Source organism: Erythrolamprus reginae, chromosome 5 (genome assembly GCF_031021105.1).
Source record: "Erythrolamprus reginae isolate rEryReg1 chromosome 5, rEryReg1.hap1, whole genome shotgun sequence".
Taxonomy (NCBI): Eukaryota; Metazoa; Chordata; class Lepidosauria; order Squamata; family Dipsadidae; genus Erythrolamprus; species Erythrolamprus reginae.
Genome location: NC_091954.1, coordinates 112850172 through 112875955, shown reverse-complemented (window position 1 = coordinate 112875955; position 25784 = coordinate 112850172). Strand labels below are relative to the sequence as shown.

Genomic DNA, 25784 nt, shown 5'->3' with positions numbered 1-25784 from the left:
CGACCAGCAGGCCGGGCCGGGAGCCGTCCGTGAGGCGTCGAGGCTTGCTAGGTTAAGAGGAGAAGAATCGAGTTGTGGGAAGAACCCAAGAGGCCCACTTCCAGAGCCGGTTTGTTTGAAAGAGACAGGCTGAGCAGCAGGCAAAGGAGAAGACATGGGCCTGTGGGAACCCGACGAGACTCTGAGTTGGATTCTGTAGCAGGGCTGGAACAGGGGGCACTGGGGGTTGCTTAAGGCAGCGGCAAACAACTTGATTGTCGTCTACGGCCATACTACCCTGAAAGCGCCCGATCCCGTCTGATCTCGGAAGCTAAGCAGGGTCAGGCCTGGTTAGTACTTGGATGGGAGACCGCCTGGGAATACCGGGTGCTGTAGGCTTTTGCCCCTTTTCGCTGCCACTTTAAGAAATTTGCTGCCGCTGCCAACCTAGCCAACAGAATGCAAGGCTGCTTTTCCCTTTCCACAGTCCCGCCCGTCCCCCTCCCATGATATTCCTTTGCCACCCAATCAACCAAAGCTTGAAAGCCAAGTTGCGTGATAGCCATGTAGTCCTTGGCTTAGCACCGCAATTCATCCCTAACTTTGCCCTTGTAGGCAGGGTGATGGCGTAGTGAGTTGTCACAGTGGTGACCACAAGGACCGCCGTCGCCACTGAATCATCTGTCATTAAGCGAGTCTGCTGGCTGCACTGACTTTGTCAGACATCCTTTGGGAACATTTCCAAGGACCAACGCACGACTCTGGGACGGTGCGATTTCCATTGCCCATCTCCAAACATGGATTAACGGCCACGGGGATTCTTCTACGTTCCACGTTCCGTGGGAATGGAGTCCGGGAGAGACCAGCGGCCCACCCTAGAAATCCCCACAGCCTGTATGTGTGACAAAGAGAGTCTGAGCAGCAGGTAAAGGAGAAGGCATGAGCCTGTGGGAACCCGATGAGACCCTGGCTCGGATTCCCGAGCAGGACTTGAACAGGAGATGCTGAGGGTTGCCTAAAGGAAGCGGCAAGCAGCTTGATTGCCGTCTACGGCCATACTACCCTGAAAGCGCCCGATCCCGTCTGATCTCGGAAGCTAAGCAGGGTCAGGCCTGGTTAGTACTTGGATGGGAGACCGCCTGGGAATACCGGGTGCTGTAGGCTTTTGCCCCCTTTTGCGACCACTTTAATACCTTTGCTGCCGCTAGAAGCCTGGCCAACAGAAGGCAACCCTGCTTTTCCCAGCCCGCCCGAAACGTAGGTAGTCGTTGGCTGACCACCTCAATTCAGCCCTAACTTTCTTTGTGTAGGCAAGGCGGTTGTTAAGTGAGTTTCATCTTTGCACAGTGGTGACCAGAAGGACCGCCGTCGGGAAGTGTGTCAATCCGTCGTTAAGCGACTGCTAGCCGCATTGTCTGCCTGTCCAACGTCCGCTGGCAAGATTACGAAGGACCATCGGACCACCCTGGACGGTTCCAGTTTCATCGTCCGTTCCCGAATTTGGGCCGCCCGGCCGTGGGGTTGCTGCGAGGGTCATAGGTGCGAAAAACGGTCAAAGAGCCCTTTCTACAGTGCTCGTGGGCACTTCTAGAGATGCTAGGTTAATTGTTTCGAGTCAAGGGCTATCTGTTCATATGTGTGCATGCACCTGTATGTGTCCTCTCCTTGTGCACATGTATATAAATTCCGGAAACCGAAAGGAGATTTTCAAAACTTCAAACGTAGAGACGACAAGAAGAAGTAAGATATCATCTAAAAGGAGAAAAAAGACTTAAGTCAAGATTTGAATTCCGCACTTCTTGTGCCGGCCTCCGCCCGTGATCAAGGTCTGGTTGGCAGCTGGCCTTTTGTATCTGTTGAGCCAGAGTGGGAACGGCCTGCCCTGCATGGCAGAGTGTGCGGCCCCTGCTTTTTGTCTGCAGGTTCCATCGGAATGGAGTCCGGGAGCGACCAGCAGGCCGGGCCGGGAGCCGTCCGTGAGGCGTCGAGGCTTGCTAGGTTAAGAGGAGAAGAATCGAGTTGTGGGAAGAACCCAAGAGGCCCACTTCCAGAGCCGGTTTGTTTGAAAGAGACAGGCTGAGCAGCAGGCAAAGGAGAAGACATGGGCCTGTGGGAACCCGACGAGACTCTGAGTTGGATTCTGTAGCAGGGCTGGAACAGGGGGCACTGGGGGTTGCTTAAGGCAGCGGCAAACAACTTGATTGTCGTCTACGGCCATACTACCCTGAAAGCGCCCGATCCCGTCTGATCTCGGAAGCTAAGCAGGGTCAGGCCTGGTTAGTACTTGGATGGGAGACCGCCTGGGAATACCGGGTGCTGTAGGCTTTTGCCCCTTTTCGCTGCCACTTTAAGAAATTTGCTGCCGCTGCCAACCTAGCCAACAGAATGCAAGGCTGCTTTTCCCTTTCCACAGTCCCGCCCGTCCCCCTCCCATGATATTCCTTTGCCACCCAATCAACCAAAGCTTGAAAGCCAAGTTGCGTGATAGCCATGTAGTCCTTGGCTTAGCACCGCAATTCATCCCTAACTTTGCCCTTGTAGGCAGGGTGATGGCGTAGTGAGTTGTCACAGTGGTGACCACAAGGACCGCCGTCGCCACTGAATCATCTGTCATTAAGCGAGTCTGCTGGCTGCACTGACTTTGTCAGACATCCTTTGGGAACATTTCCAAGGACCAACGCACGACTCTGGGACGGTGCGATTTCCATTGCCCATCTCCAAACATGGATTAACGGCCACGGGGATTCTTCTACGTTCCACGTTCCGTGGGAATGGAGTCCGGGAGAGACCAGCGGCCCACCCTAGAAATCCCCACAGCCTGTATGTGTGACAAAGAGAGTCTGAGCAGCAGGTAAAGGAGAAGGCATGAGCCTGTGGGAACCCGATGAGACCCTGGCTCGGATTCCCGAGCAGGACTTGAACAGGAGATGCTGAGGGTTGCCTAAAGGAAGCGGCAAGCAGCTTGATTGCCGTCTACGGCCATACTACCCTGAAAGCGCCCGATCCCGTCTGATCTCGGAAGCTAAGCAGGGTCAGGCCTGGTTAGTACTTGGATGGGAGACCGCCTGGGAATACCGGGTGCTGTAGGCTTTTGCCCCCTTTTGCGACCACTTTAATACCTTTGCTGCCGCTAGAAGCCTGGCCAACAGAAGGCAACCCTGCTTTTCCCAGCCCGCCCGAAACGTAGGTAGTCGTTGGCTGACCACCGCAATTCAGCCCTAACTTTCTTTGTGTAGGCAAGGCGGTTGTTAAGTGAGTTTCATCTTTGCACAGTGGTGACCAGAAGGACCGCCGTCGGGAAGTGTGTCAATCCGTCGTTAAGCGACTGCTAGCCGCATTGTCTGCCTGTCCAACGTCCGCTGGCAAGATTACGAAGGACCATCGGACCACCCTGGACGGTTCCAGTTTCATCGTCCGTTCCCGAATTTGGGCCGCCCGGCCGTGGGGTTGCTGCGAGGGTCATAGGTGCGAAAAACGGTCAAAGAGCCCTTTCTACAGTGCTCGTGGGCACTTCTAGAGATGCTAGGTTAATTGTTTCGAGTCAAGGGCTATCTGTTCATATGTGTGCATGCACCTGTACGTGTCCTCTCCTTGTGCACATGTATATAAATTCCGGAAACCGAAAGGAGATTTTCAAAACTTCAAACGTAGAGACGACAAGAAGAAGTAAGATATCATCTAAAAGGAGAAAAAAGACTTAAGTCAAGATTTGAATTTCGCACTTCTTGTGCCGGCCTCCGCCCGTGATCAAGGTCTGGTTGGCAGCTGGCCTTTTGTATCTGTTGAGCCAGAGTGGGAACGGCCTGCCCTGCATGGCAGAGTGTGCGGCCCCTGCTTTTTGTCTGCAGGTTCCATCGGAATGGAGTCCGGGAGCGACCAGCAGGCCGGGCCGGGAGCCGTCCGTGAGGCGTCGAGGCTTGCTAGGTTAAGAGGAGAAGAATCGAGTTGTGGGAAGAACCCAAGAGGCCCACTTCCAGAGCCGGTTTGTTTGAAAGAGACAGGCTGAGCAGCAGGCAAAGGAGAAGACATGGGCCTGTGGGAACCCGACGAGACTCTGAGTTGGATTCTGTAGCAGGGCTGGAACAGGGGGCACTGGGGGTTGCTTAAGGCAGCGGCAAACAACTTGATTGTCGTCTACGGCCATACTACCCTGAAAGCGCCCGATCCCGTCTGATCTCGGAAGCTAAGCAGGGTCAGGCCTGGTTAGTACTTGGATGGGAGACCGCCTGGGAATACCGGGTGCTGTAGGCTTTTGCCCCTTTTCGCTGCCACTTTAAGAAATTTGCTGCCGCTGCCAACCTAGCCAACAGAATGCAAGGCTGCTTTTCCCTTTCCACAGTCCCGCCCGTCCCCCTCCCATGATATTCCTTTGCCACCCAATCAACCAAAGCTTGAAAGCCAAGTTGCGTGATAGCCATGTAGTCCTTGGCTTAGCACCGCAATTCATCCCTAACTTTGCCCTTGTAGGCAGGGTGATGGCGTAGTGAGTTGTCACAGTGGTGACCACAAGGACCGCCGTCGCCACTGAATCATCTGTCATTAAGCGAGTCTGCTGGCTGCACTGACTTTGTCAGACATCCTTTGGGAACATTTCCAAGGACCAACGCACGACTCTGGGACGGTGCGATTTCCATTGCCCATCTCCAAACATGGATTAACGGCCACGGGGATTCTTCTACGTTCCACGTTCCGTGGGAATGGAGTCCGGGAGAGACCAGCGGCCCACCCTAGAAATCCCCACAGCCTGTATGTGTGACAAAGAGAGTCTGAGCAGCAGGTAAAGGAGAAGGCATGAGCCTGTGGGAACCCGATGAGACCCTGGCTCGGATTCCCGAGCAGGACTTGAACAGGAGATGCTGAGGGTTGCCTAAAGGAAGCGGCAAGCAGCTTGATTGCCGTCTACGGCCATACTACCCTGAAAGCGCCCGATCCCGTCTGATCTCGGAAGCTAAGCAGGGTCAGGCCTGGTTAGTACTTGGATGGGAGACCGCCTGGGAATACCGGGTGCTGTAGGCTTTTGCCCCCTTTTGCGACCACTTTAATACCTTTGCTGCCGCTAGAAGCCTGGCCAACAGAAGGCAACCCTGCTTTTCCCAGCCCGCCCGAAACGTAGGTAGTCGTTGGCTGACCACCGCAATTCAGCCCTAACTTTCTTTGTGTAGGCAAGGCGGTTGTTAAGTGAGTTTCATCTTTGCACAGTGGTGACCAGAAGGACCGCCGTCGGGAAGTGTGTCAATCCGTCGTTAAGCGACTGCTAGCCGCATTGTCTGCCTGTCCAACGTCCGCTGGCAAGATTACGAAGGACCATCGGACCACCCTGGACGGTTCCAGTTTCATCGTCCGTTCCCGAATTTGGGCCGCCCGGCCGTGGGGTTGCTGCGAGGGTCATAGGTGCGAAAAACGGTCAAAGAGCCCTTTCTACAGTGCTCGTGGGCACTTCTAGAGATGCTAGGTTAATTGTTTCGAGTCAAGGGCTATCTGTTCATATGTGTGCATGCACCTGTACGTGTCCTCTCCTTGTGCACATGTATATAAATTCCGGAAACCGAAAGGAGATTTTCAAAACTTCAAACGTAGAGACGACAAGAAGAAGTAAGATATCATCTAAAAGGAGAAAAAAGACTTAAGTCAAGATTTGAATTTCGCACTTCTTGTGCCGGCCTCCGCCCGTGATCAAGGTCTGGTTGGCAGCTGGCCTTTTGTATCTGTTGAGCCAGAGTGGGAACGGCCTGCCCTGCATGGCAGAGTGTGCGGCCCCTGCTTTTTGTCTGCAGGTTCCATCGGAATGGAGTCCGGGAGCGACCAGCAGGCCGGGCCGGGAGCCGTCCGTGAGGCGTCGAGGCTTGCTAGGTTAAGAGGAGAAGAATCGAGTTGTGGGAAGAACCCAAGAGGCCCACTTCCAGAGCCGGTTTGTTTGAAAGAGACAGGCTGAGCAGCAGGCAAAGGAGAAGACATGGGCCTGTGGGAACCCGACGAGACTCTGAGTTGGATTCTGTAGCAGGGCTGGAACAGGGGGCACTGGGGGTTGCTTAAGGCAGCGGCAAACAACTTGATTGTCGTCTACGGCCATACTACCCTGAAAGCGCCCGATCCCGTCTGATCTCGGAAGCTAAGCAGGGTCAGGCCTGGTTAGTACTTGGATGGGAGACCGCCTGGGAATACCGGGTGCTGTAGGCTTTTGCCCCTTTTCGCTGCCACTTTAAGAAATTTGCTGCCGCTGCCAACCTAGCCAACAGAATGCAAGGCTGCTTTTCCCTTTCCACAGTCCCGCCCGTCCCCCTCCCATGATATTCCTTTGCCACCCAATCAACCAAAGCTTGAAAGCCAAGTTGCGTGATAGCCATGTAGTCCTTGGCTTAGCACCGCAATTCATCCCTAACTTTGCCCTTGTAGGCAGGGTGATGGCGTAGTGAGTTGTCACAGTGGTGACCACAAGGACCGCCGTCGCCACTGAATCATCTGTCATTAAGCGAGTCTGCTGGCTGCACTGACTTTGTCAGACATCCTTTGGGAACATTTCCAAGGACCAACGCACGACTCTGGGACGGTGCGATTTCCATTGCCCATCTCCAAACATGGATTAACGGCCACGGGGATTCTTCTACGTTCCACGTTCCGTGGGAATGGAGTCCGGGAGAGACCAGCGGCCCACCCTAGAAATCCCCACAGCCTGTATGTGTGACAAAGAGAGTCTGAGCAGCAGGTAAAGGAGAAGGCATGAGCCTGTGGGAACCCGATGAGACCCTGGCTCGGATTCCCGAGCAGGACTTGAACAGGAGATGCTGAGGGTTGCCTAAAGGAAGCGGCAAGCAGCTTGATTGCCGTCTACGGCCATACTACCCTGAAAGCGCCCGATCCCGTCTGATCTCGGAAGCTAAGCAGGGTCAGGCCTGGTTAGTACTTGGATGGGAGACCGCCTGGGAATACCGGGTGCTGTAGGCTTTTGCCCCCTTTTGCGACCACTTTAATACCTTTGCTGCCGCTAGAAGCCTGGCCAACAGAAGGCAACCCTGCTTTTCCCAGCCCGCCCGAAACGTAGGTAGTCGTTGGCTGACCACCGCAATTCAGCCCTAACTTTCTTTGTGTAGGCAAGGCGGTTGTTAAGTGAGTTTCATCTTTGCACAGTGGTGACCAGAAGGACCGCCGTCGGGAAGTGTGTCAATCCGTCGTTAAGCGACTGCTAGCCGCATTGTCTGCCTGTCCAACGTCCGCTGGCAAGATTACGAAGGACCATCGGACCACCCTGGACGGTTCCAGTTTCATCGTCCGTTCCCGAATTTGGGCCGCCCGGCCGTGGGGTTGCTGCGAGGGTCATAGGTGCGAAAAACGGTCAAAGAGCCCTTTCTACAGTGCTCGTGGGCACTTCTAGAGATGCTAGGTTAATTGTTTCGAGTCAAGGGCTATCTGTTCATATGTGTGCATGCACCTGTACGTGTCCTCTCCTTGTGCACATGTATATAAATTCCGGAAACCGAAAGGAGATTTTCAAAACTTCAAACGTAGAGACGACAAGAAGAAGTAAGATATCATCTAAAAGGAGAAAAAAGACTTAAGTCAAGATTTGAATTTCGCACTTCTTGTGCCGGCCTCCGCCCGTGATCAAGGTCTGGTTGGCAGCTGGCCTTTTGTATCTGTTGAGCCAGAGTGGGAACGGCCTGCCCTGCATGGCAGAGTGTGCGGCCCCTGCTTTTTGTCTGCAGGTTCCATCGGAATGGAGTCCGGGAGCGACCAGCAGGCCGGGCCGGGAGCCGTCCGTGAGGCGTCGAGGCTTGCTAGGTTAAGAGGAGAAGAATCGAGTTGTGGGAAGAACCCAAGAGGCCCACTTCCAGAGCCGGTTTGTTTGAAAGAGACAGGCTGAGCAGCAGGCAAAGGAGAAGACATGGGCCTGTGGGAACCCGACGAGACTCTGAGTTGGATTCTGTAGCAGGGCTGGAACAGGGGGCACTGGGGGTTGCTTAAGGCAGCGGCAAACAACTTGATTGTCGTCTACGGCCATACTACCCTGAAAGCGCCCGATCCCGTCTGATCTCGGAAGCTAAGCAGGGTCAGGCCTGGTTAGTACTTGGATGGGAGACCGCCTGGGAATACCGGGTGCTGTAGGCTTTTGCCCCTTTTCGCTGCCACTTTAAGAAATTTGCTGCCGCTGCCAACCTAGCCAACAGAATGCAAGGCTGCTTTTCCCTTTCCACAGTCCCGCCCGTCCCCCTCCCATGATATTCCTTTGCCACCCAATCAACCAAAGCTTGTAAGCCAAGTTGCGTGATAGCCATGTAGTCCTTGGCTTAGCACCGCAATTCAGCCCTAACTTTGCCCTTGTAGGCAGGGTGATGGCGTAGTGAGTTGTCACAGTGGTGACCACAAGGACCGCCGTCGCCACTGAATCATCTGTCATTAAGCGAGTCTGCTGGCTGCACTGACTTTGTCAGACATCCTTTGGGAACATTTCCAAGGACCAACGCACGACTCTGGGACGGTGCGATTTCCATTGCCCATCTCCAAACATGGATTAACGGCCACGGGGATTCTTCTACGTTCCACGTTCCGTGGGAATGGAGTCCGGGAGAGACCAGCGGCCCACCCTAGAAATCCCCACAGCCTGTATGTGTGACAAAGAGAGTCTGAGCAGCAGGTAAAGGAGAAGGCATGAGCCTGTGGGAACCCGATGAGACCCTGGCTCGGATTCCCGAGCAGGACTTGAACAGGAGATGCTGAGGGTTGCCTAAAGGAAGCGGCAAGCAGCTTGATTGCCGTCTACGGCCATACTACCCTGAAAGCGCCCGATCCCGTCTGATCTCGGAAGCTAAGCAGGGTCAGGCCTGGTTAGTACTTGGATGGGAGACCGCCTGGGAATACCGGGTGCTGTAGGCTTTTGCCCCCTTTTGCGACCACTTTAATACCTTTGCTGCCGCTAGAAGCCTGGCCAACAGAAGGCAACCCTGCTTTTCCCAGCCCGCCCGAAACGTAGGTAGTCGTTGGCTGACCACCGCAATTCAGCCCTAACTTTCTTTGTGTAGGCAAGGCGGTTGTTAAGTGAGTTTCATCTTTGCACAGTGGTGACCAGAAGGACCGCCGTCGGGAAGTGTGTCAATCCGTCGTTAAGCGACTGCTAGCCGCATTGTCTGCCTGTCCAACGTCCGCTGGCAAGATTACGAAGGACCATCGGACCACCCTGGACGGTTCCAGTTTCATCGTCCGTTCCCGAATTTGGGCCGCCCGGCCGTGGGGTTGCTGCGAGGGTCATAGGTGCGAAAAACGGTCAAAGAGCCCTTTCTACAGTGCTCGTGGGCACTTCTAGAGATGCTAGGTTAATTGTTTCGAGTCAAGGGCTATCTGTTCATATGTGTGCATGCACCTGTACGTGTCCTCTCCTTGTGCACATGTATATAAATTCCGGAAACCGAAAGGAGATTTTCAAAACTTCAAACGTAGAGACGACAAGAAGAAGTAAGATATCATCTAAAAGGAGAAAAAAGACTTAAGTCAAGATTTGAATTCCGCACTTCTTGTGCCGGCCTCCGCCCGTGATCAAGGTCTGGTTGGCAGCTGGCCTTTTGTATCTGTTGAGCCAGAGTGGGAACGGCCTGCCCTGCATGGCAGAGTGTGCGGCCCCTGCTTTTTGTCTGCAGGTTCCATCGGAATGGAGTCCGGGAGCGACCAGCAGGCCGGGCCGGGAGCCGTCCGTGAGGCGTCGAGGCTTGCTAGGTTAAGAGGAGAAGAATCGAGTTGTGGGAAGAACCCAAGAGGCCCACTTCCAGAGCCGGTTTGTTTGAAAGAGACAGGCTGAGCAGCAGGCAAAGGAGAAGACATGGGCCTGTGGGAACCCGACGAGACTCTGAGTTGGATTCTGTAGCAGGGCTGGAACAGGGGGCACTGGGGGTTGCTTAAGGCAGCGGCAAACAACTTGATTGTCGTCTACGGCCATACTACCCTGAAAGCGCCCGATCCCGTCTGATCTCGGAAGCTAAGCAGGGTCAGGCCTGGTTAGTACTTGGATGGGAGACCGCCTGGGAATACCGGGTGCTGTAGGCTTTTGCCCCTTTTCGCTGCCACTTTAAGAAATTTGCTGCCGCTGCCAACCTAGCCAACAGAATGCAAGGCTGCTTTTCCCTTTCCACAGTCCCGCCCGTCCCCCTCCCATGATATTCCTTTGCCACCCAATCAACCAAAGCTTGAAAGCCAAGTTGCGTGATAGCCATGTAGTCCTTGGCTTAGCACCGCAATTCATCCCTAACTTTGCCCTTGTAGGCAGGGTGATGGCGTAGTGAGTTGTCACAGTGGTGACCACAAGGACCGCCGTCGCCACTGAATCATCTGTCATTAAGCGAGTCTGCTGGCTGCACTGACTTTGTCAGACATCCTTTGGGAACATTTCCAAGGACCAACGCACGACTCTGGGACGGTGCGATTTCCATTGCCCATCTCCAAACATGGATTAACGGCCACGGGGATTCTTCTACGTTCCACGTTCCGTGGGAATGGAGTCCGGGAGAGACCAGCGGCCCACCCTAGAAATCCCCACAGCCTGTATGTGTGACAAAGAGAGTCTGAGCAGCAGGTAAAGGAGAAGGCATGAGCCTGTGGGAACCCGATGAGACCCTGGCTCGGATTCCCGAGCAGGACTTGAACAGGAGATGCTGAGGGTTGCCTAAAGGAAGCGGCAAGCAGCTTGATTGCCGTCTACGGCCATACTACCCTGAAAGCGCCCGATCCCGTCTGATCTCGGAAGCTAAGCAGGGTCAGGCCTGGTTAGTACTTGGATGGGAGACCGCCTGGGAATACCGGGTGCTGTAGGCTTTTGCCCCCTTTTGCGACCACTTTAATACCTTTGCTGCCGCTAGAAGCCTGGCCAACAGAAGGCAACCCTGCTTTTCCCAGCCCGCCCGAAACGTAGGTAGTCGTTGGCTGACCACCGCAATTCAGCCCTAACTTTCTTTGTGTAGGCAAGGCGGTTGTTAAGTGAGTTTCATCTTTGCACAGTGGTGACCAGAAGGACCGCCGTCGGGAAGTGTGTCAATCCGTCGTTAAGCGACTGCTAGCCGCATTGTCTGCCTGTCCAACGTCCGCTGGCAAGATTACGAAGGACCATCGGACCACCCTGGACGGTTCCAGTTTCATCGTCCGTTCCCGAATTTGGGCCGCCCGGCCGTGGGGTTGCTGCGAGGGTCATAGGTGCGAAAAACGGTCAAAGAGCCCTTTCTACAGTGCTCGTGGGCACTTCTAGAGATGCTAGGTTAATTGTTTCGAGTCAAGGGCTATCTGTTCATATGTGTGCATGCACCTGTACGTGTCCTCTCCTTGTGCACATGTATATAAATTCCGGAAACCGAAAGGAGATTTTCAAAACTTCAAACGTAGAGACGACAAGAAGAAGTAAGATATCATCTAAAAGGAGAAAAAAGACTTAAGTCAAGATTTGAATTTCGCACTTCTTGTGCCGGCCTCCGCCCGTGATCAAGGTCTGGTTGGCAGCTGGCCTTTTGTATCTGTTGAGCCAGAGTGGGAACGGCCTGCCCTGCATGGCAGAGTGTGCGGCCCCTGCTTTTTGTCTGCAGGTTCCATCGGAATGGAGTCCGGGAGCGACCAGCAGGCCGGGCCGGGAGCCGTCCGTGAGGCGTCGAGGCTTGCTAGGTTAAGAGGAGAAGAATCGAGTTGTGGGAAGAACCCAAGAGGCCCACTTCCAGAGCCGGTTTGTTTGAAAGAGACAGGCTGAGCAGCAGGCAAAGGAGAAGACATGGGCCTGTGGGAACCCGACGAGACTCTGAGTTGGATTCTGTAGCAGGGCTGGAACAGGGGGCACTGGGGGTTGCTTAAGGCAGCGGCAAACAACTTGATTGTCGTCTACGGCCATACTACCCTGAAAGCGCCCGATCCCGTCTGATCTCGGAAGCTAAGCAGGGTCAGGCCTGGTTAGTACTTGGATGGGAGACCGCCTGGGAATACCGGGTGCTGTAGGCTTTTGCCCCTTTTCGCTGCCACTTTAAGAAATTTGCTGCCGCTGCCAACCTAGCCAACAGAATGCAAGGCTGCTTTTCCCTTTCCACAGTCCCGCCCGTCCCCCTCCCATGATATTCCTTTGCCACCCAATCAACCAAAGCTTGAAAGCCAAGTTGCGTGATAGCCATGTAGTCCTTGGCTTAGCACCGCAATTCAGCCCTAACTTTGCCCTTGTAGGCAGGGTGATGGCGTAGTGAGTTGTCACAGTGGTGACCACAAGGACCGCCGTCGCCACTGAATCATCTGTCATTAAGCGAGTCTGCTGGCTGCACTGACTTTGTCAGACATCCTTTGGGAACATTTCCAAGGACCAACGCACGACTCTGGGACGGTGCGATTTCCATTGCCCATCTCCAAACATGGATTAACGGCCACGGGGATTCTTCTACGTTCCACGTTCCGTGGGAATGGAGTCCGGGAGAGACCAGCGGCCCACCCTAGAAATCCCCACAGCCTGTATGTGTGACAAAGAGAGTCTGAGCAGCAGGTAAAGGAGAAGGCATGAGCCTGTGGGAACCCGATGAGACCCTGGCTCGGATTCCCGAGCAGGACTTGAACAGGAGATGCTGAGGGTTGCCTAAAGGAAGCGGCAAGCAGCTTGATTGCCGTCTACGGCCATACTACCCTGAAAGCGCCCGATCCCGTCTGATCTCGGAAGCTAAGCAGGGTCAGGCCTGGTTAGTACTTGGATGGGAGACCGCCTGGGAATACCGGGTGCTGTAGGCTTTTGCCCCCTTTTGCGACCACTTTAATACCTTTGCTGCCGCTAGAAGCCTGGCCAACAGAAGGCAACCCTGCTTTTCCCAGCCCGCCCGAAACGTAGGTAGTCGTTGGCTGACCACCGCAATTCAGCCCTAACTTTCTTTGTGTAGGCAAGGCGGTTGTTAAGTGAGTTTCATCTTTGCACAGTGGTGACCAGAAGGACCGCCGTCGGGAAGTGTGTCAATCCGTCGTTAAGCGACTGCTAGCCGCATTGTCTGCCTGTCCAACGTCCGCTGGCAAGATTACGAAGGACCATCGGACCACCCTGGACGGTTCCAGTTTCATCGTCCGTTCCCGAATTTGGGCCGCCCGGCCGTGGGGTTGCTGCGAGGGTCATAGGTGCGAAAAACGGTCAAAGAGCCCTTTCTACAGTGCTCGTGGGCACTTCTAGAGATGCTAGGTTAATTGTTTCGAGTCAAGGGCTATCTGTTCATATGTGTGCATGCACCTGTACGTGTCCTCTCCTTGTGCACATGTATATAAATTCCGGAAACCGAAAGGAGATTTTCAAAACTTCAAACGTAGAGACGACAAGAAGAAGTAAGATATCATCTAAAAGGAGAAAAAAGACTTAAGTCAAGATTTGAATTCCGCACTTCTTGTGCCGGCCTCCGCCCGTGATCAAGGTCTGGTTGGCAGCTGGCCTTTTGTATCTGTTGAGCCAGAGTGGGAACGGCCTGCCCTGCATGGCAGAGTGTGCGGCCCCTGCTTTTTGTCTGCAGGTTCCATCGGAATGGAGTCCGGGAGCGACCAGCAGGCCGGGCCGGGAGCCGTCCGTGAGGCGTCGAGGCTTGCTAGGTTAAGAGGAGAAGAATCGAGTTGTGGGAAGAACCCAAGAGGCCCACTTGCAGAGCCGGTTTGTTTGAAAGAGACAGGCTGAGCAGCAGGCAAAGGAGAAGACATGGGCCTGTGGGAACCCGACGAGACTCTGAGTTGGATTCTGTAGCAGGGCTGGAACAGGGGGCACTGGGGGTTGCTTAAGGCAGCGGCAAACAACTTGATTGTCGTCTACGGCCATACTACCCTGAAAGCGCCCGATCCCGTCTGATCTCGGAAGCTAAGCAGGGTCAGGCCTGGTTAGTACTTGGATGGGAGACCGCCTGGGAATACCGGGTGCTGTAGGCTTTTGCCCCTTTTCGCTGCCACTTTAAGAAATTTGCTGCCGCTGCCAACCTAGCCAACAGAATGCAAGGCTGCTTTTCCCTTTCCACAGTCCCGCCCGTCCCCCTCCCATGATATTCCTTTGCCACCCAATCAACCAAAGCTTGAAAGCCAAGTTGCGTGATAGCCATGTAGTCCTTGGCTTAGCACCGCAATTCATCCCTAACTTTGCCCTTGTAGGCAGGGTGATGGCGTAGTGAGTTGTCACAGTGGTGACCACAAGGACCGCCGTCGCCACTGAATCATCTGTCATTAAGCGAGTCTGCTGGCTGCACTGACTTTGTCAGACATCCTTTGGGAACATTTCCAAGGACCAACGCACGACTCTGGGACGGTGCGATTTCCATTGCCCATCTCCAAACATGGATTAACGGCCACGGGGATTCTTCTACGTTCCACGTTCCGTGGGAATGGAGTCCGGGAGAGACCAGCGGCCCACCCTAGAAATCCCCACAGCCTGTATGTGTGACAAAGAGAGTCTGAGCAGCAGGTAAAGGAGAAGGCATGAGCCTGTGGGAACCCGATGAGACCCTGGCTCGGATTCCCGAGCAGGACTTGAACAGGAGATGCTGAGGGTTGCCTAAAGGAAGCGGCAAGCAGCTTGATTGCCGTCTACGGCCATACTACCCTGAAAGCGCCCGATCCCGTCTGATCTCGGAAGCTAAGCAGGGTCAGGCCTGGTTAGTACTTGGATGGGAGACCGCCTGGGAATACCGGGTGCTGTAGGCTTTTGCCCCCTTTTGCGACCACTTTAATACCTTTGCTGCCGCTAGAAGCCTGGCCAACAGAAGGCAACCCTGCTTTTCCCAGCCCGCCCGAAACGTAGGTAGTCGTTGGCTGACCACCGCAATTCAGCCCTAACTTTCTTTGTGTAGGCAAGGCGGTTGTTAAGTGAGTTTCATCTTTGCACAGTGGTGACCAGAAGGACCGCCGTCGGGAAGTGTGTCAATCCGTCGTTAAGCGACTGCTAGCCGCATTGTCTGCCTGTCCAACGTCCGCTGGCAAGATTACGAAGGACCATCGGACCACCCTGGACGGTTCCAGTTTCATCGTCCGTTCCCGAATTTGGGCCGCCCGGCCGTGGGGTTGCTGCGAGGGTCATAGGTGCGAAAAACGGTCAAAGAGCCCTTTCTACAGTGCTCGTGGGCACTTCTAGAGATGCTAGGTTAATTGTTTCGAGTCAAGGGCTATCTGTTCATATGTGTGCATGCACCTGTACGTGTCCTCTCCTTGTGCACATGTATATAAATTCCGGAAACCGAAAGGAGATTTTCAAAACTTCAAACGTAGAGACGACAAGAAGAAGTAAGATATCATCTAAAAGGAGAAAAAAGACTTAAGTCAAGATTTGAATTCCGCACTTCTTGTGCCGGCCTCCGCCCGTGATCAAGGTCTGGTTGGCAGCTGGCCTTTTGTATCTGTTGAGCCAGAGTGGGAACGGCCTGCCCTGCATGGCAGAGTGTGCGGCCCCTGCTTTTTGTCTGCAGGTTCCATCGGAATGGAGTCCGGGAGCGACCAGCAGGCCGGGCCGGGAGCCGTCCGTGAGGCGTCGAGGCTTGCTAGGTTAAGAGGAGAAGAATCGAGTTGTGGGAAGAACCCAAGAGGCCCACTTCCAGAGCCGGTTTGTTTGAAAGAGACAGGCTGAGCAGCAGGCAAAGGAGAAGACATGGGCCTGTGGGAACCCGACGAGACTCTGAGTTGGATTCTGTAGCAGGGCTGGAACAGGGGGCACTGGGGGTTGCTTAAGGCAGCGGCAAACAACTTGATTGTCGTCTACGGCCATACTACCCTGAAAGCGCCCGATCCCGTCTGATCTCGGAAGCTAAGCAGGGTCAGGCCTGGTTAGTACTTGGATGGGAGACCGCCTGGGAATACCGGGTGCTGTAGGCTTTTGCCCCTTTTCGCTGCCACTTTAAGAAATTTGCTGCCGCTGCCAACCTAGCCAACAGAATGCAAGGCTGCTTTTCCCTTTCCACAGTCCCGCCCGTCCCCCTCCCATGATATTCCTTTGCCACCCAATCAACCAAAGCTTGAAAGCCAAGTTGCGTGATAGCCATGTAGTCCTTGGCTTAGCACCGCAATTCAGCCCTAACTTTGCCCTTGTAGGCAGGGTGATGGCGTAGTGAGTTGTCACAGTGGTGACCACAAGGACCGCCGTCGCCACTGAATCATCTGTCATTAAGCGAGTCTGCTGGCTGCACTGACTTTGTCAGACATCCTTTGGGAACATTTCCAAGGACCAACGCACGACTCTGGGACGGTGCGATTTCCATTGCCCATCTCCAAACATGGATTAACGGCCACGGGGATTCTTCTACGTTCCACGTTCCGTGGGAATGGAGTCCGGGAGAGACCAGCGGCCCACCCTAGAAATCCCCACAGCCTGTATGTGTGACAAAGAGAGTCTGAGCAGCAGGTAAAGGAGAAGGCATGAGCCTGTGGGAACCCGATGAGACCCTGGCTCGGATTCCCGAGCAGGACTTGAACAGGAGATGCTGAGGGTTGCCTAAAGGAAGCGGCAAGCAGCTTGATTGCCGTCTACGGCCATACTACCCTGAAAGCGCCCGATCCCGTCTGATCTCGGAAGCTAAGCAGGGTCAGGCCTGGTTAGTACTTGGATGGGAGACCGCCTGGGAATACCGGGTGCTGTAGGCTTTTGCCCCCTTTTGCGACCACTTTAATACCTTTGCTGCCGCTAGAAGCCTGGCCAACAGAAGGCAACCCTGCTTTTCCCAGCCCGCCCGAAACGTAGGTAGTCGTTGGCTGACCACCGCAATTCAGCCCTAACTTTCTTTGTGTAGGCAAGGCGGTTGTTAAGTGAGTTTCATCTTTGCACAGTGGTGACCAGAAGGACCGCCGTCGGGAAGTGTGTCAATCCGTCGTTAAGCGACTGCTAGCCGCATTGTCTGCCTGTCCAACGTCCGCTGGCAAGATTACGAAGGACCATCGGACCACCCTGGACGGTTCCAGTTTCATCGTCCATTCCCGAATTTGGGCCGCCCGGCCGTGGGGTTGCTGCGAGGGTCATAGGTGCGAAAAACGGTCAAAGAGCCCTTTCTACAGTGCTCGTGGGCACTTCTAGAGATGCTAGGTTAATTGTTTCGAGTCAAGGGCTATCTGTTCATATGTGTGCATGCACCTGTACGTGTCCTCTCCTTGTGCACATGTATATAAATTCCGGAAACCGAAAGGAGATTTTCAAAACTTCAAACGTAGAGACGACAAGAAGAAGTAAGATATCATCTAAAAGGAGAAAAAAGACTTAAGTCAAGATTTGAATTCCGCACTTCTTGTGCCGGCCTCCGCCCGTGATCAAGGTCTGGTTGGCAGCTGGCCTTTTGTATCTGTTGAGCCAGAGTGGGAACGGCCTGCCCTGCATGGCAGAGTGTGCGGCCCCTGCTTTTTGTCTGCAGGTTCCATCGGAATGGAGTCCGGGAGCGACCAGCAGGCCGGGCCGGGAGCCGTCCGTGAGGCGTCGAGGCTTGCTAGGTTAAGAGGAGAAGAATCGAGTTGTGGGAAGAACCCAAGAGGCCCACTTCCAGAGCCGGTTTGTTTGAAAGAGACAGGCTGAGCAGCAGGCAAAGGAGAAGACATGGGCCTGTGGGAACCCGACGAGACTCTGAGTTGGATTCTGTAGCAGGGCTGGAACAGGGGGCACTGGGGGTTGCTTAAGGCAGCGGCAAACAACTTGATTGTCGTCTACGGCCATACTACCCTGAAAGCGCCCGATCCCGTCTGATCTCGGAAGCTAAGCAGGGTCAGGCCTGGTTAGTACTTGGATGGGAGACCGCCTGGGAATACCGGGTGCTGTAGGCTTTTGCCCCTTTTCGCTGCCACTTTAAGAAATTTGCTGCCGCTGCCAACCTAGCCAACAGAATGCAAGGCTGCTTTTCCCTTTCCACAGTCCCGCCCGTCCCCCTCCCATGATATTCCTTTGCCACCCAATCAACCAAAGCTTGAAAGCCAAGTTGCGTGATAGCCATGTAGTCCTTGGCTTAGCACCGCAATTCAGCCCTAACTTTGCCCTTGTAGGCAGGGTGATGGCGTAGTGAGTTGTCACAGTGGTGACCACAAGGACCGCCGTCGCCACTGAATCATCTGTCATTAAGCGAGTCTGCTGGCTGCACTGACTTTGTCAGACATCCTTTGGGAACATTTCCAAGGACCAACGCACGACTCTGGGACGGTGCGATTTCCATTGCCCATCTCCAAACATGGATTAACGGCCACGGGGATTCTTCTACGTTCCACGTTCCGTGGGAATGGAGTCCGGGAGAGACCAGCGGCCCACCCTAGAAATCCCCACAGCCTGTATGTGTGACAAAGAGAGTCTGAGCAGCAGGTAAAGGAGAAGGCATGAGCCTGTGGGAACCCGATGAGACCCTGGCTCGGATTCCCGAGCAGGACTTGAACAGGAGATGCTGAGGGTTGCCTAAAGGAAGCGGCAAGCAGCTTGATTGCCGTCTACGGCCATACTACCCTGAAAGCGCCCGATCCCGTCTGATCTCGGAAGCTAAGCAGGGTCAGGCCTGGTTAGTACTTGGATGGGAGACCGCCTGGGAATACCGGGTGCTGTAGGCTTTTGCCCCCTTTTGCGACCACTTTAATACCTTTGCTGCCGCTAGAAGCCTGGCCAACAGAAGGCAACCCTGCTTTTCCCAGCCCGCCCGAAACGTAGGTAGTCGTTGGCTGACCACCGCAATTCAGCCCTAACTTTCTTTGTGTAGGCAAGGCGGTTGTTAAGTGAGTTTCATCTTTGCACAGTGGTGACCAGAAGGACCGCCGTCGGGAAGTGTGTCAATCCGTCGTTAAGCGACTGCTAGCCGCATTGTCTGCCTGTCCAACGTCCGCTGGCAAGATTACGAAGGACCATCGGACCACCCTGGACGGTTCCAGTTTCATCGTCCGTTCCCGAATTTGGGCCGCCCGGCCGTGGGGTTGCTGCGAGGGTCATAGGTGCGAAAAACGGTCAAAGAGCCCTTTCTACAGTGCTCGTGGGCACTTCTAGAGATGCTAGGTTAATTGTTTCGAGTCAAGGGCTATCTGTTCATATGTGTGCATGCACCTGTACGTGTCCTCTCCTTGTGCACATGTATATAAATTCCGGAAACCGAAAGGAGATTTTCAAAACTTCAAACGTAGAGACGACAAGAAGAAGTAAGATATCATCTAAAAGGAGAAAAAAGACTTAAGTCAAGATTTGAATTCCGCACTTCTTGTGCCGGCCTCCGCCCGTGATCAAGGTCTGGTTGGCAGCTGGCCTTTTGTATCTGTTGAGCCAGAGTGGGAACGGCCTGCCCTGCATGGCAGAGTGTGCGGCCCCTGCTTTTTGTCTGCAGGTTCCATCGGAATGGAGTCCGGGAGCGACCAGCAGGCCGGGCCGGGAGCCGTCCGTGAGGCGTCGAGGCTTGCTAGGTTAAGAGGAGAAGAATCGAGTTGTGGGAAGAACCCAAGAGGCCCACTTCCAGAGCCGGTTTGTTTGAAAGAGACAGGCTGAGCAGCAGGCAAAGGAGAAGACATGGGCCTGTGGGAACCCGACGAGACTCTGAGTTGGATTCTGTAGCAGGGCTGGAACAGGGGGCACTGGGGGTTGCTTAAGGCAGCGGCAAACAACTTGATTGTCGTCTACGGCCATACTACCCTGAAAGCGCCCGATCCCGTCTGATCTCGGAAGCTAAGCAGGGTCAGGCCTGGTTAGTACTTGGATGGGAGACCGCCTGGGAATACCGGGTGCTGTAGGCTTTTGCCCCTTTTCGCTGCCACTTTAAGAAATTTGCTGCCGCTGCCAACCTAGCCAACAGAATGCAAGGCTGCTTTTCCCTTTCCACAGTCCCGCCCGTCCCCCTCCCATGATATTCCTTTGCCACCCAATCAACCAAAGCTTGAAAGCCAAGTTGCGTGATAGCCATGTAGTCCTTGGCTTAGCACCGCAATTCATCCCTAACTTTGCCCTTGTAGGCAGGGTGATGGCGTAGTGAGTTGTCACAGTGGTGACCACAAGGACCGCCGTCGCCACTGAATCATCTGTCATTAAGCGAGTCTGCTGGCTGCACTGACTTTGTCAGACATCCTTTGGGAACATTTCCAAGGACCAACGCACGACTCTGGGACGGTGCGATTTCCATTGCCCATCTCCAAACATGGATTAACGGCCACGGGGATTCTTCTACGTTCCACGTTCCGTGGGAATGGAGTCCGGGAGAGACCAGCGGCCCACCCTAGAAATCCCCACAGCCTGTATGTGTGACAAAGAGAGTCTGAGCAGCAGGTAAAGGAGAAGGCATGAGCCTGTGGGAACCCGATGAGACCCTGGCTCGGATTCCCGAGCAGGACTTGAACAGGAGATGCTGAGGGTTGCCTAAAGGAAGCGGCAAGCAGCTTGATTGCCGTCTACGGCCATACTACCCTGAAAGCGCCCGATCCCGTCTGATCTCGGAAGCTAAGCAGGGTCAGGCCTGGTTAGTACTTGGATGGGAGACCGCCTGGGAATACCGGGTGCTGTAGGCTTTTGCCCCCTTTTGCGACCACTTTAATACCTTTGCTGCCGCTAGAAGCCTGGCCAACAGAAGGCAACCCTGCTTTTCCCAGCCCGCCCGAAACGTAGGTAGTCGTTGGCTGACCACCGCAATTCAGCCCTAACTTTCTTTGTGTAGGCAAGGCGGTTGTTAAGTGAGTTTCATCTTTGCACAGTGGTGACCAGAAGGACCGCCGTCGGGAAGTGTGTCAATCCGTCGTTAAGCGACTGCTAGCCGCATTGTCTGCCTGTCCAACGTCCGCTGGCAAGATTACGAAGGACCATCGGACCACCCTGGACGGTTCCAGTTTCATCGTCCGTTCCCGAATTTGGGCCGCCCGGCCGTGGGGTTGCTGCGAGGGTCATAGGTGCGAAAAACGGTCAAAGAGCCCTTTCTACAGTGCTCGTGGGCACTTCTAGAGATGCTAGGTTAATTGTTTCGAGTCAAGGGCTATCTGTTCATATGTGTGCATGCACCTGTACGTGTCCTCTCCTTGTGCACATGTATATAAATTCCGGAAACCGAAAGGAGATTTTCAAAACTTCAAACGTAGAGACGACAAGAAGAAGTAAGATATCATCTAAAAGGAGAAAAAAGACTTAAGTCAAGATTTGAATTTCGCACTTCTTGTGCCGGCCTCCGCCCGTGATCAAGGTCTGGTTGGCAGCTGGCCTTTTGTATCTGTTGAGCCAGAGTGGGAACGGCCTGCCCTGCATGGCAGAGTGTGCGGCCCCTGCTTTTTGTCTGCAGGTTCCATCGGAATGGAGTCCGGGAGCGACCAGCAGGCCGGGCCGGGAGCCGTCCGTGAGGCGTCGAGGCTTGCTAGGTTAAGAGGAGAAGAATCGAGTTGTGGGAAGAACCCAAGAGGCCCACTTCCAGAGCCGGTTTGTTTGAAAGAGACAGGCTGAGCAGCAGGCAAAGGAGAAGACATGGGCCTGTGGGAACCCGACGAGACTCTGAGTTGGATTCTGTAGCAGGGCTGGAACAGGGGGCACTGGGGGTTGCTTAAGGCAGCGGCAAACAACTTGATTGTCGTCTACGGCCATACTACCCTGAAAGCGCCCGATCCCGTCTGATCTCGGAAGCTAAGCAGGGTCAGGCCTGGTTAGTACTTGGATGGGAGACCGCCTGGGAATACCGGGTGCTGTAGGCTTTTGCCCCCTTTTGCGACCACTTTAATACCTTTGCTGCCGCTAGAAGCCTGGCCAACAGAAGGCAACCCTGCTTTTCCCAGCCCGCCCGAAACGTAGGTAGTCTTTGGCTGACCACCGCAATTCAGCCCTAACTTTCTTTGTGTAGGCAAGGCGGTTGTTAAGTGAGTTTCATCTTTGCACAGTGGTGACCAGAAGGACCGCCGTCGGGAAGTGTGTCAATCCGTCGTTAAGCGACTGCTAGCCGCATTGTCTGCCTGTCCAACGTCCGCTGGCAAGATTACGAAGGACCATCGGACCACCCTGGACGGTTCCAGTTTCATCGTCCGTTCCCGAATTTGGGCCGCCCGGCCGTAGGGTTGCTGCGAGGGTCATAGGTGCGAAAAACGGTCAAAGAGCCCTTTCTACAGTGCTCGTGGGCACTTCTAGAGATGCTAGGTTAATTGTTTCGAGTCAAGGGCTATCTGTTCATATGTGTGCATGCACCTGTACGTGTCCTCTCCTTGTGCACATGTATATAAATTCCGGAAACCGAAAGGAGATTTTCAAAACTTCAAACGTAGAGACGACAAGAAAAAGTAAGATATCATCTAAAAGGAGAAAAAAGGCTTAAGTCAAGATTTGAATTCCGCTCTTCTTGTGCCGGCCTCCGCCCGTGATCAAGGTCTGGTTGGCAGCTGGCCTTTTGTATCTGTTGAGCCAGAGTGGGAACGGCCTGCCCTGCATGGCAGAGTGTGCGGCCCCTGCTTTTTGTCTGCAGGTTCCATCGGAATGGAGTCCGGGAGAGACCAGCAGGCCCGTCCGGGAGCCGTCCGTGAGGCGTCGAGGCTTGCTAGGTTAAGAGGAGAAGAATCGAGTTGTGGGAAGAACCCAAGAGGCCCACCTCCAGAGCCGGTTTGTTTGAAAGAGACAGGCTGAGCAGCAGGCAAAGGAGAAGACATGGGCCTGTGGGAACCCGACGAGACTCTGAGTTGGATTCTGTAGCAGGGCTAGAACAGGGGGCACTGGGGGTTGCTTAAGGCAGCGGCAAACAACTTGATTGTCGTCTACAGCCATACTACCCTGAAAGCGCCCGATCCCGTCTGATCTCGGAAGCTAAGCAGGGTCAGCCCTGGTTAGTACTTGGATGGGAGACCGCCTGGGAATACCGGGTGCTGTAGGCTTTTGCCCCTTTTCGCTGCCACTTTAAGATTTTTGCTGCCGCTGCCAACCTAGCCAACAGAATGCAAGGCTGCTTTTCCCTTTCCACAGTCCCGCCCGTCCCCCTCCCATGATATTCCTTTGCCACCCAATCAACCAAAGCTTGAAAGCCAAGTTGCGTGATAGCCATATAGTCCTTGGCTTAGCACCGCAATTCAGCCCTAACTTTGCCCTTGTAGGCAGGGTGATGGCGTAGTGAGTTGTCACAGTGGTGGCCACAAGGACCGCCGTTGCCATTGAATGATCTGTCGTTAAGCGAGTCTGCTGGCTGCACTGACTTTGTCAGACATCCTTTGGGAACATTTCCAAGGACCATCGCACGACTCTGGGACGGTGCGATTTCCATTGCCCATCTCCAAACATGGATTAACGGCCACGGGGATTCTTCTACGTTCCACGTTCCGTGGGAATGGAGTCCGGGAGAGACCAGCGGCCCACCCTAGAAATCCCCACAGCCGCTATGTGTGACAAAGAGAGTCTGAGCAGCAGGTAAAGGAGAAGGCATGAGCCTGTGGGAACCCGATGAGACCCTGGCTCGGATTCCCGAGCAGGACTTGAACAGGAGATGCTGAGGGTTGCCTAAAGGAAGCGGCAAGCAGCTTGATTGCCGTCTACGGCCATACTACCCTGAAAGCGCCCGATCCCGTCTGATCTCGGAAGCTAAGCAGGGTCAGGCCTGGTTAGTACTTGGATGGGAGACCGCCTGGGAATACCGGGTGCTGTAGGCTTTTGCCCCCTTTTGCGACCACTTTAATACCTTTGCTGCCGCTAGAAGCCTGGCCAACAGAAGGCAACCCTGCTTTTCCCAGCCCGCCCGAAATGTAGGTAGTCGTTCGCTGACCACCGCAATTCAGCCCTAACTTTCTTTGTGTAGGCAAGGCGGTTGTTAAGTGAGTTTCATCTTTGCACAGTGGTGACCAGAAGGACCGCCGTCGGGAAGTGTGTCAATCCGTCGTTAAGCGACTGCTAGCCGCATTGTCTGCCTGTCCAACGTCCGCTGGCAAGATTACAAAGGACCATCGGACCACCCTGGACGGTTCCAGTTTCATCGTCCGTTCCCGAATTTGGGCCGCCCGGCCGTGGGGTTGCTGCGAGGGACATAGGTGCGAAAAACGGTCAAAGAGCCCTTTCTACAGTGCTCGTGGGCACTTCTATAGATGCTAGGTTAATTGTTTCGAGTCAAGGGCTATCTGTTCATATGTGTGCATGCACCTGTACGTGTCCTCTCCTTGTGCACATGTATATAAATTCCGGAAACCGAAAGGAGATTTTCAAAACTTCAAACGTAGAGACGACAAGAAGAAGTAAGATATCATCTAAAAGGAGAAAAAAGACTTAAGTCAAGATTTGAATTTCGCACTTCTTGTGCCGGCCTCCGCCCGTGATCAAGGTCTGGTTGGCAGCTGGCCTTTTGTATCTGTTGAGCCAGAGTGGGAACGGCCTGCCCTGCATGGCAGAGTGTGCGGCCCCTGCTTTTTGTCTGCAGGTTCCATCGGAATGGAGTCCGGGAGCGACCAGCAGGCCGGGCCGGGAGCCGTCCGTGAGGCGTCGAGGCTTGCTAGGTTAAGAGGAGAAGAATCGAGTTGTGGGAAGAACCCAAGAGGCCCACTTCCAGAGCCGGTTTGTTTGAAAGAGACAGGCTGAGCAGCAGGCAAAGGAGAAGACATGGGCCTGTGGGAACCCGACGAGACTCTGAGTTGGATTCTGTAGCAGGGCTGGAACAGGGGGCACTGGGGGTTGCTTAAGGCAGCGGCAAACAACTTGATTGTCGTCTACGGCCATACTACCCTGAAAGCGCCCGATCCCGTCTGATCTCGGAAGCTAAGCAGGGTCAGGCCTGGTTAGTACTTGGATGGGAGACCGCCTGGGAACACCGGGTGCTGTAGGCTTTTGCCCCTTTTCGCTGCCACTCTAAGACTTTTGCTGCCGCTGCCAACCTAGCAAACAGAATGCAAGGCTGCTTTTCCCTTTCCACAGTCCCGCCCGTCCCCCTCCCATGATATTCCTTTGCCACCCAATCAACCAAAGCTTGAAAGCCAAGTTGCGTGATAGCCATGTAGTCCTTGGCTTAGCACCGCAATTCAGCCCTAACTTTGCCCTTGTAGGCAGGGTGATGGCGTAGTGAGTTGTCACAGTGGTGACCACAAGGACCGCCGTCGCCACTGAATCATCTGTCATTAAGCGAGTCTGCTGGCTGCACTGACTTTGTCAGACATCCTTTGGGAACATTTCCAAGGACTATCGCACGACTCTGGGACGGTGCGATTTCCATTGCCCATCTCCAAACATGGATTAACGGCCACGGGGATTCTTCTACGTTCCACGTTCCGTGGGAATGGAGTCCGGGAGAGACCAGCGGCCCACCCTAGAAATCCCCACAGCCGGTATGTGTGACAAAGAGAGTCTGAGCAGCAGGTAAAGGAGAAGGCATGAGCCTGTGGGAACCCGATGAGACCCTGGCTCGGATTCCCGAGCAGGACTTGAACAGGAGATGCTGAGGGTTGCCTAAAGGAAGCGGCAAGCAGCTTGATTGCCGTCTACGGCCATACTACCCTGAAAGCGCCCGATCCCGTCTGATCTCGGAAGCTAAGCAGGGTCAGGCCTGGTTAGTACTTGGATGGGAGACCGCCTGGGAATACCGGGTGCTGTAGGCTTTTGCCCCCTTTTGCGACCACTTTAATACCTTTGCTGCCGCTAGAAGCCTGGCCAACAGAAGGCAACCCTGCTTTTCCCAGCCCGCCCGAAACGTAGGTAGTCGTTGGCTGACCACCGCAATTCAGCCCTAACTTTCTTTGTGTAGGCAAGGCGGTTGTTAAGTGAGTTTCATCTTTGCACAGTGGTGACCAGAAGGACCGCCGTCGGGAAGTGTGTCAATCCGTCGTTAAGCGACTGCTAGCCGCATTGTCTGCCTGTCCAACGTCCGCTGGCAAGATTACGAAGGACCATCGGACCACCCTGGACGGTTCCAGTTTCATCGTCCGTTCCCGAATTTGGGCCGCCCGGCCGTGGGGTTGCTGCGAGG

General features: G+C 54.4%; 27 non-coding genes across 27 annotated transcripts; all 27 read left to right on the top strand.

Moving 5' to 3' along the window:
* The first annotated feature begins 259 nt into the window (after positions 1 to 259).
* On the top strand, positions 260 to 378 carry LOC139168688 (5S ribosomal RNA). Its single transcript, XR_011559358.1, has one exon. It is a non-coding gene; the product is annotated as a 5S ribosomal RNA (ribosomal RNA).
* Positions 379 to 1024: 646 nt separating this feature from the next.
* LOC139168687 (5S ribosomal RNA) lies at positions 1025 to 1143 on the top strand. Its single transcript, XR_011559357.1, has one exon. It is a non-coding gene; the product is annotated as a 5S ribosomal RNA (ribosomal RNA).
* Positions 1144 to 2185: 1042 nt separating this feature from the next.
* Positions 2186 to 2304, top strand: LOC139168686 (5S ribosomal RNA). The gene has a single exon (XR_011559356.1). It is a non-coding gene; the product is annotated as a 5S ribosomal RNA (ribosomal RNA).
* A 646-nt stretch (positions 2305 to 2950) lies between these two features.
* LOC139168684 (5S ribosomal RNA) lies at positions 2951 to 3069 on the top strand. Its single transcript, XR_011559354.1, has one exon. It is a non-coding gene; the product is annotated as a 5S ribosomal RNA (ribosomal RNA).
* Positions 3070 to 4111: 1042 nt separating this feature from the next.
* Positions 4112 to 4230, top strand: LOC139168683 (5S ribosomal RNA). The gene has a single exon (XR_011559353.1). It is a non-coding gene; the product is annotated as a 5S ribosomal RNA (ribosomal RNA).
* A 646-nt stretch (positions 4231 to 4876) lies between these two features.
* LOC139168682 (5S ribosomal RNA) lies at positions 4877 to 4995 on the top strand. Its single transcript, XR_011559352.1, has one exon. It is a non-coding gene; the product is annotated as a 5S ribosomal RNA (ribosomal RNA).
* Positions 4996 to 6037: 1042 nt separating this feature from the next.
* On the top strand, positions 6038 to 6156 carry LOC139168681 (5S ribosomal RNA). The gene has a single exon (XR_011559351.1). It is a non-coding gene; the product is annotated as a 5S ribosomal RNA (ribosomal RNA).
* A 646-nt stretch (positions 6157 to 6802) lies between these two features.
* Positions 6803 to 6921, top strand: LOC139168680 (5S ribosomal RNA). Its single transcript, XR_011559350.1, has one exon. It is a non-coding gene; the product is annotated as a 5S ribosomal RNA (ribosomal RNA).
* Positions 6922 to 7963: 1042 nt separating this feature from the next.
* On the top strand, positions 7964 to 8082 carry LOC139168679 (5S ribosomal RNA). The gene has a single exon (XR_011559349.1). It is a non-coding gene; the product is annotated as a 5S ribosomal RNA (ribosomal RNA).
* A 646-nt stretch (positions 8083 to 8728) lies between these two features.
* Positions 8729 to 8847, top strand: LOC139168678 (5S ribosomal RNA). The gene has a single exon (XR_011559348.1). It is a non-coding gene; the product is annotated as a 5S ribosomal RNA (ribosomal RNA).
* Positions 8848 to 9889: 1042 nt separating this feature from the next.
* LOC139168677 (5S ribosomal RNA) lies at positions 9890 to 10008 on the top strand. The gene has a single exon (XR_011559347.1). It is a non-coding gene; the product is annotated as a 5S ribosomal RNA (ribosomal RNA).
* Positions 10009 to 10654: 646 nt separating this feature from the next.
* LOC139168676 (5S ribosomal RNA) lies at positions 10655 to 10773 on the top strand. Its single transcript, XR_011559346.1, has one exon. It is a non-coding gene; the product is annotated as a 5S ribosomal RNA (ribosomal RNA).
* A 1042-nt stretch (positions 10774 to 11815) lies between these two features.
* LOC139168675 (5S ribosomal RNA) lies at positions 11816 to 11934 on the top strand. Its single transcript, XR_011559345.1, has one exon. It is a non-coding gene; the product is annotated as a 5S ribosomal RNA (ribosomal RNA).
* A 646-nt stretch (positions 11935 to 12580) lies between these two features.
* Positions 12581 to 12699, top strand: LOC139168673 (5S ribosomal RNA). Its single transcript, XR_011559343.1, has one exon. It is a non-coding gene; the product is annotated as a 5S ribosomal RNA (ribosomal RNA).
* Positions 12700 to 13741: 1042 nt separating this feature from the next.
* LOC139168672 (5S ribosomal RNA) lies at positions 13742 to 13860 on the top strand. The gene has a single exon (XR_011559342.1). It is a non-coding gene; the product is annotated as a 5S ribosomal RNA (ribosomal RNA).
* A 646-nt stretch (positions 13861 to 14506) lies between these two features.
* Positions 14507 to 14625, top strand: LOC139168671 (5S ribosomal RNA). Its single transcript, XR_011559341.1, has one exon. It is a non-coding gene; the product is annotated as a 5S ribosomal RNA (ribosomal RNA).
* Positions 14626 to 15667: 1042 nt separating this feature from the next.
* Positions 15668 to 15786, top strand: LOC139168670 (5S ribosomal RNA). The gene has a single exon (XR_011559340.1). It is a non-coding gene; the product is annotated as a 5S ribosomal RNA (ribosomal RNA).
* Positions 15787 to 16432: 646 nt separating this feature from the next.
* Positions 16433 to 16551, top strand: LOC139168668 (5S ribosomal RNA). The gene has a single exon (XR_011559339.1). It is a non-coding gene; the product is annotated as a 5S ribosomal RNA (ribosomal RNA).
* Positions 16552 to 17593: 1042 nt separating this feature from the next.
* LOC139168667 (5S ribosomal RNA) lies at positions 17594 to 17712 on the top strand. The gene has a single exon (XR_011559338.1). It is a non-coding gene; the product is annotated as a 5S ribosomal RNA (ribosomal RNA).
* Positions 17713 to 18358: 646 nt separating this feature from the next.
* LOC139168666 (5S ribosomal RNA) lies at positions 18359 to 18477 on the top strand. Its single transcript, XR_011559337.1, has one exon. It is a non-coding gene; the product is annotated as a 5S ribosomal RNA (ribosomal RNA).
* Positions 18478 to 19519: 1042 nt separating this feature from the next.
* LOC139168665 (5S ribosomal RNA) lies at positions 19520 to 19638 on the top strand. Its single transcript, XR_011559336.1, has one exon. It is a non-coding gene; the product is annotated as a 5S ribosomal RNA (ribosomal RNA).
* Positions 19639 to 20284: 646 nt separating this feature from the next.
* On the top strand, positions 20285 to 20403 carry LOC139168663 (5S ribosomal RNA). Its single transcript, XR_011559334.1, has one exon. It is a non-coding gene; the product is annotated as a 5S ribosomal RNA (ribosomal RNA).
* Positions 20404 to 21445: 1042 nt separating this feature from the next.
* Positions 21446 to 21564, top strand: LOC139168652 (5S ribosomal RNA). The gene has a single exon (XR_011559322.1). It is a non-coding gene; the product is annotated as a 5S ribosomal RNA (ribosomal RNA).
* Positions 21565 to 22606: 1042 nt separating this feature from the next.
* LOC139168709 (5S ribosomal RNA) lies at positions 22607 to 22725 on the top strand. The gene has a single exon (XR_011559378.1). It is a non-coding gene; the product is annotated as a 5S ribosomal RNA (ribosomal RNA).
* A 646-nt stretch (positions 22726 to 23371) lies between these two features.
* On the top strand, positions 23372 to 23490 carry LOC139168708 (5S ribosomal RNA). Its single transcript, XR_011559377.1, has one exon. It is a non-coding gene; the product is annotated as a 5S ribosomal RNA (ribosomal RNA).
* A 1042-nt stretch (positions 23491 to 24532) lies between these two features.
* On the top strand, positions 24533 to 24651 carry LOC139168699 (5S ribosomal RNA). Its single transcript, XR_011559368.1, has one exon. It is a non-coding gene; the product is annotated as a 5S ribosomal RNA (ribosomal RNA).
* A 646-nt stretch (positions 24652 to 25297) lies between these two features.
* LOC139168697 (5S ribosomal RNA) lies at positions 25298 to 25416 on the top strand. The gene has a single exon (XR_011559366.1). It is a non-coding gene; the product is annotated as a 5S ribosomal RNA (ribosomal RNA).
* Positions 25417 to 25784: the final 368 nt, after the last annotated feature.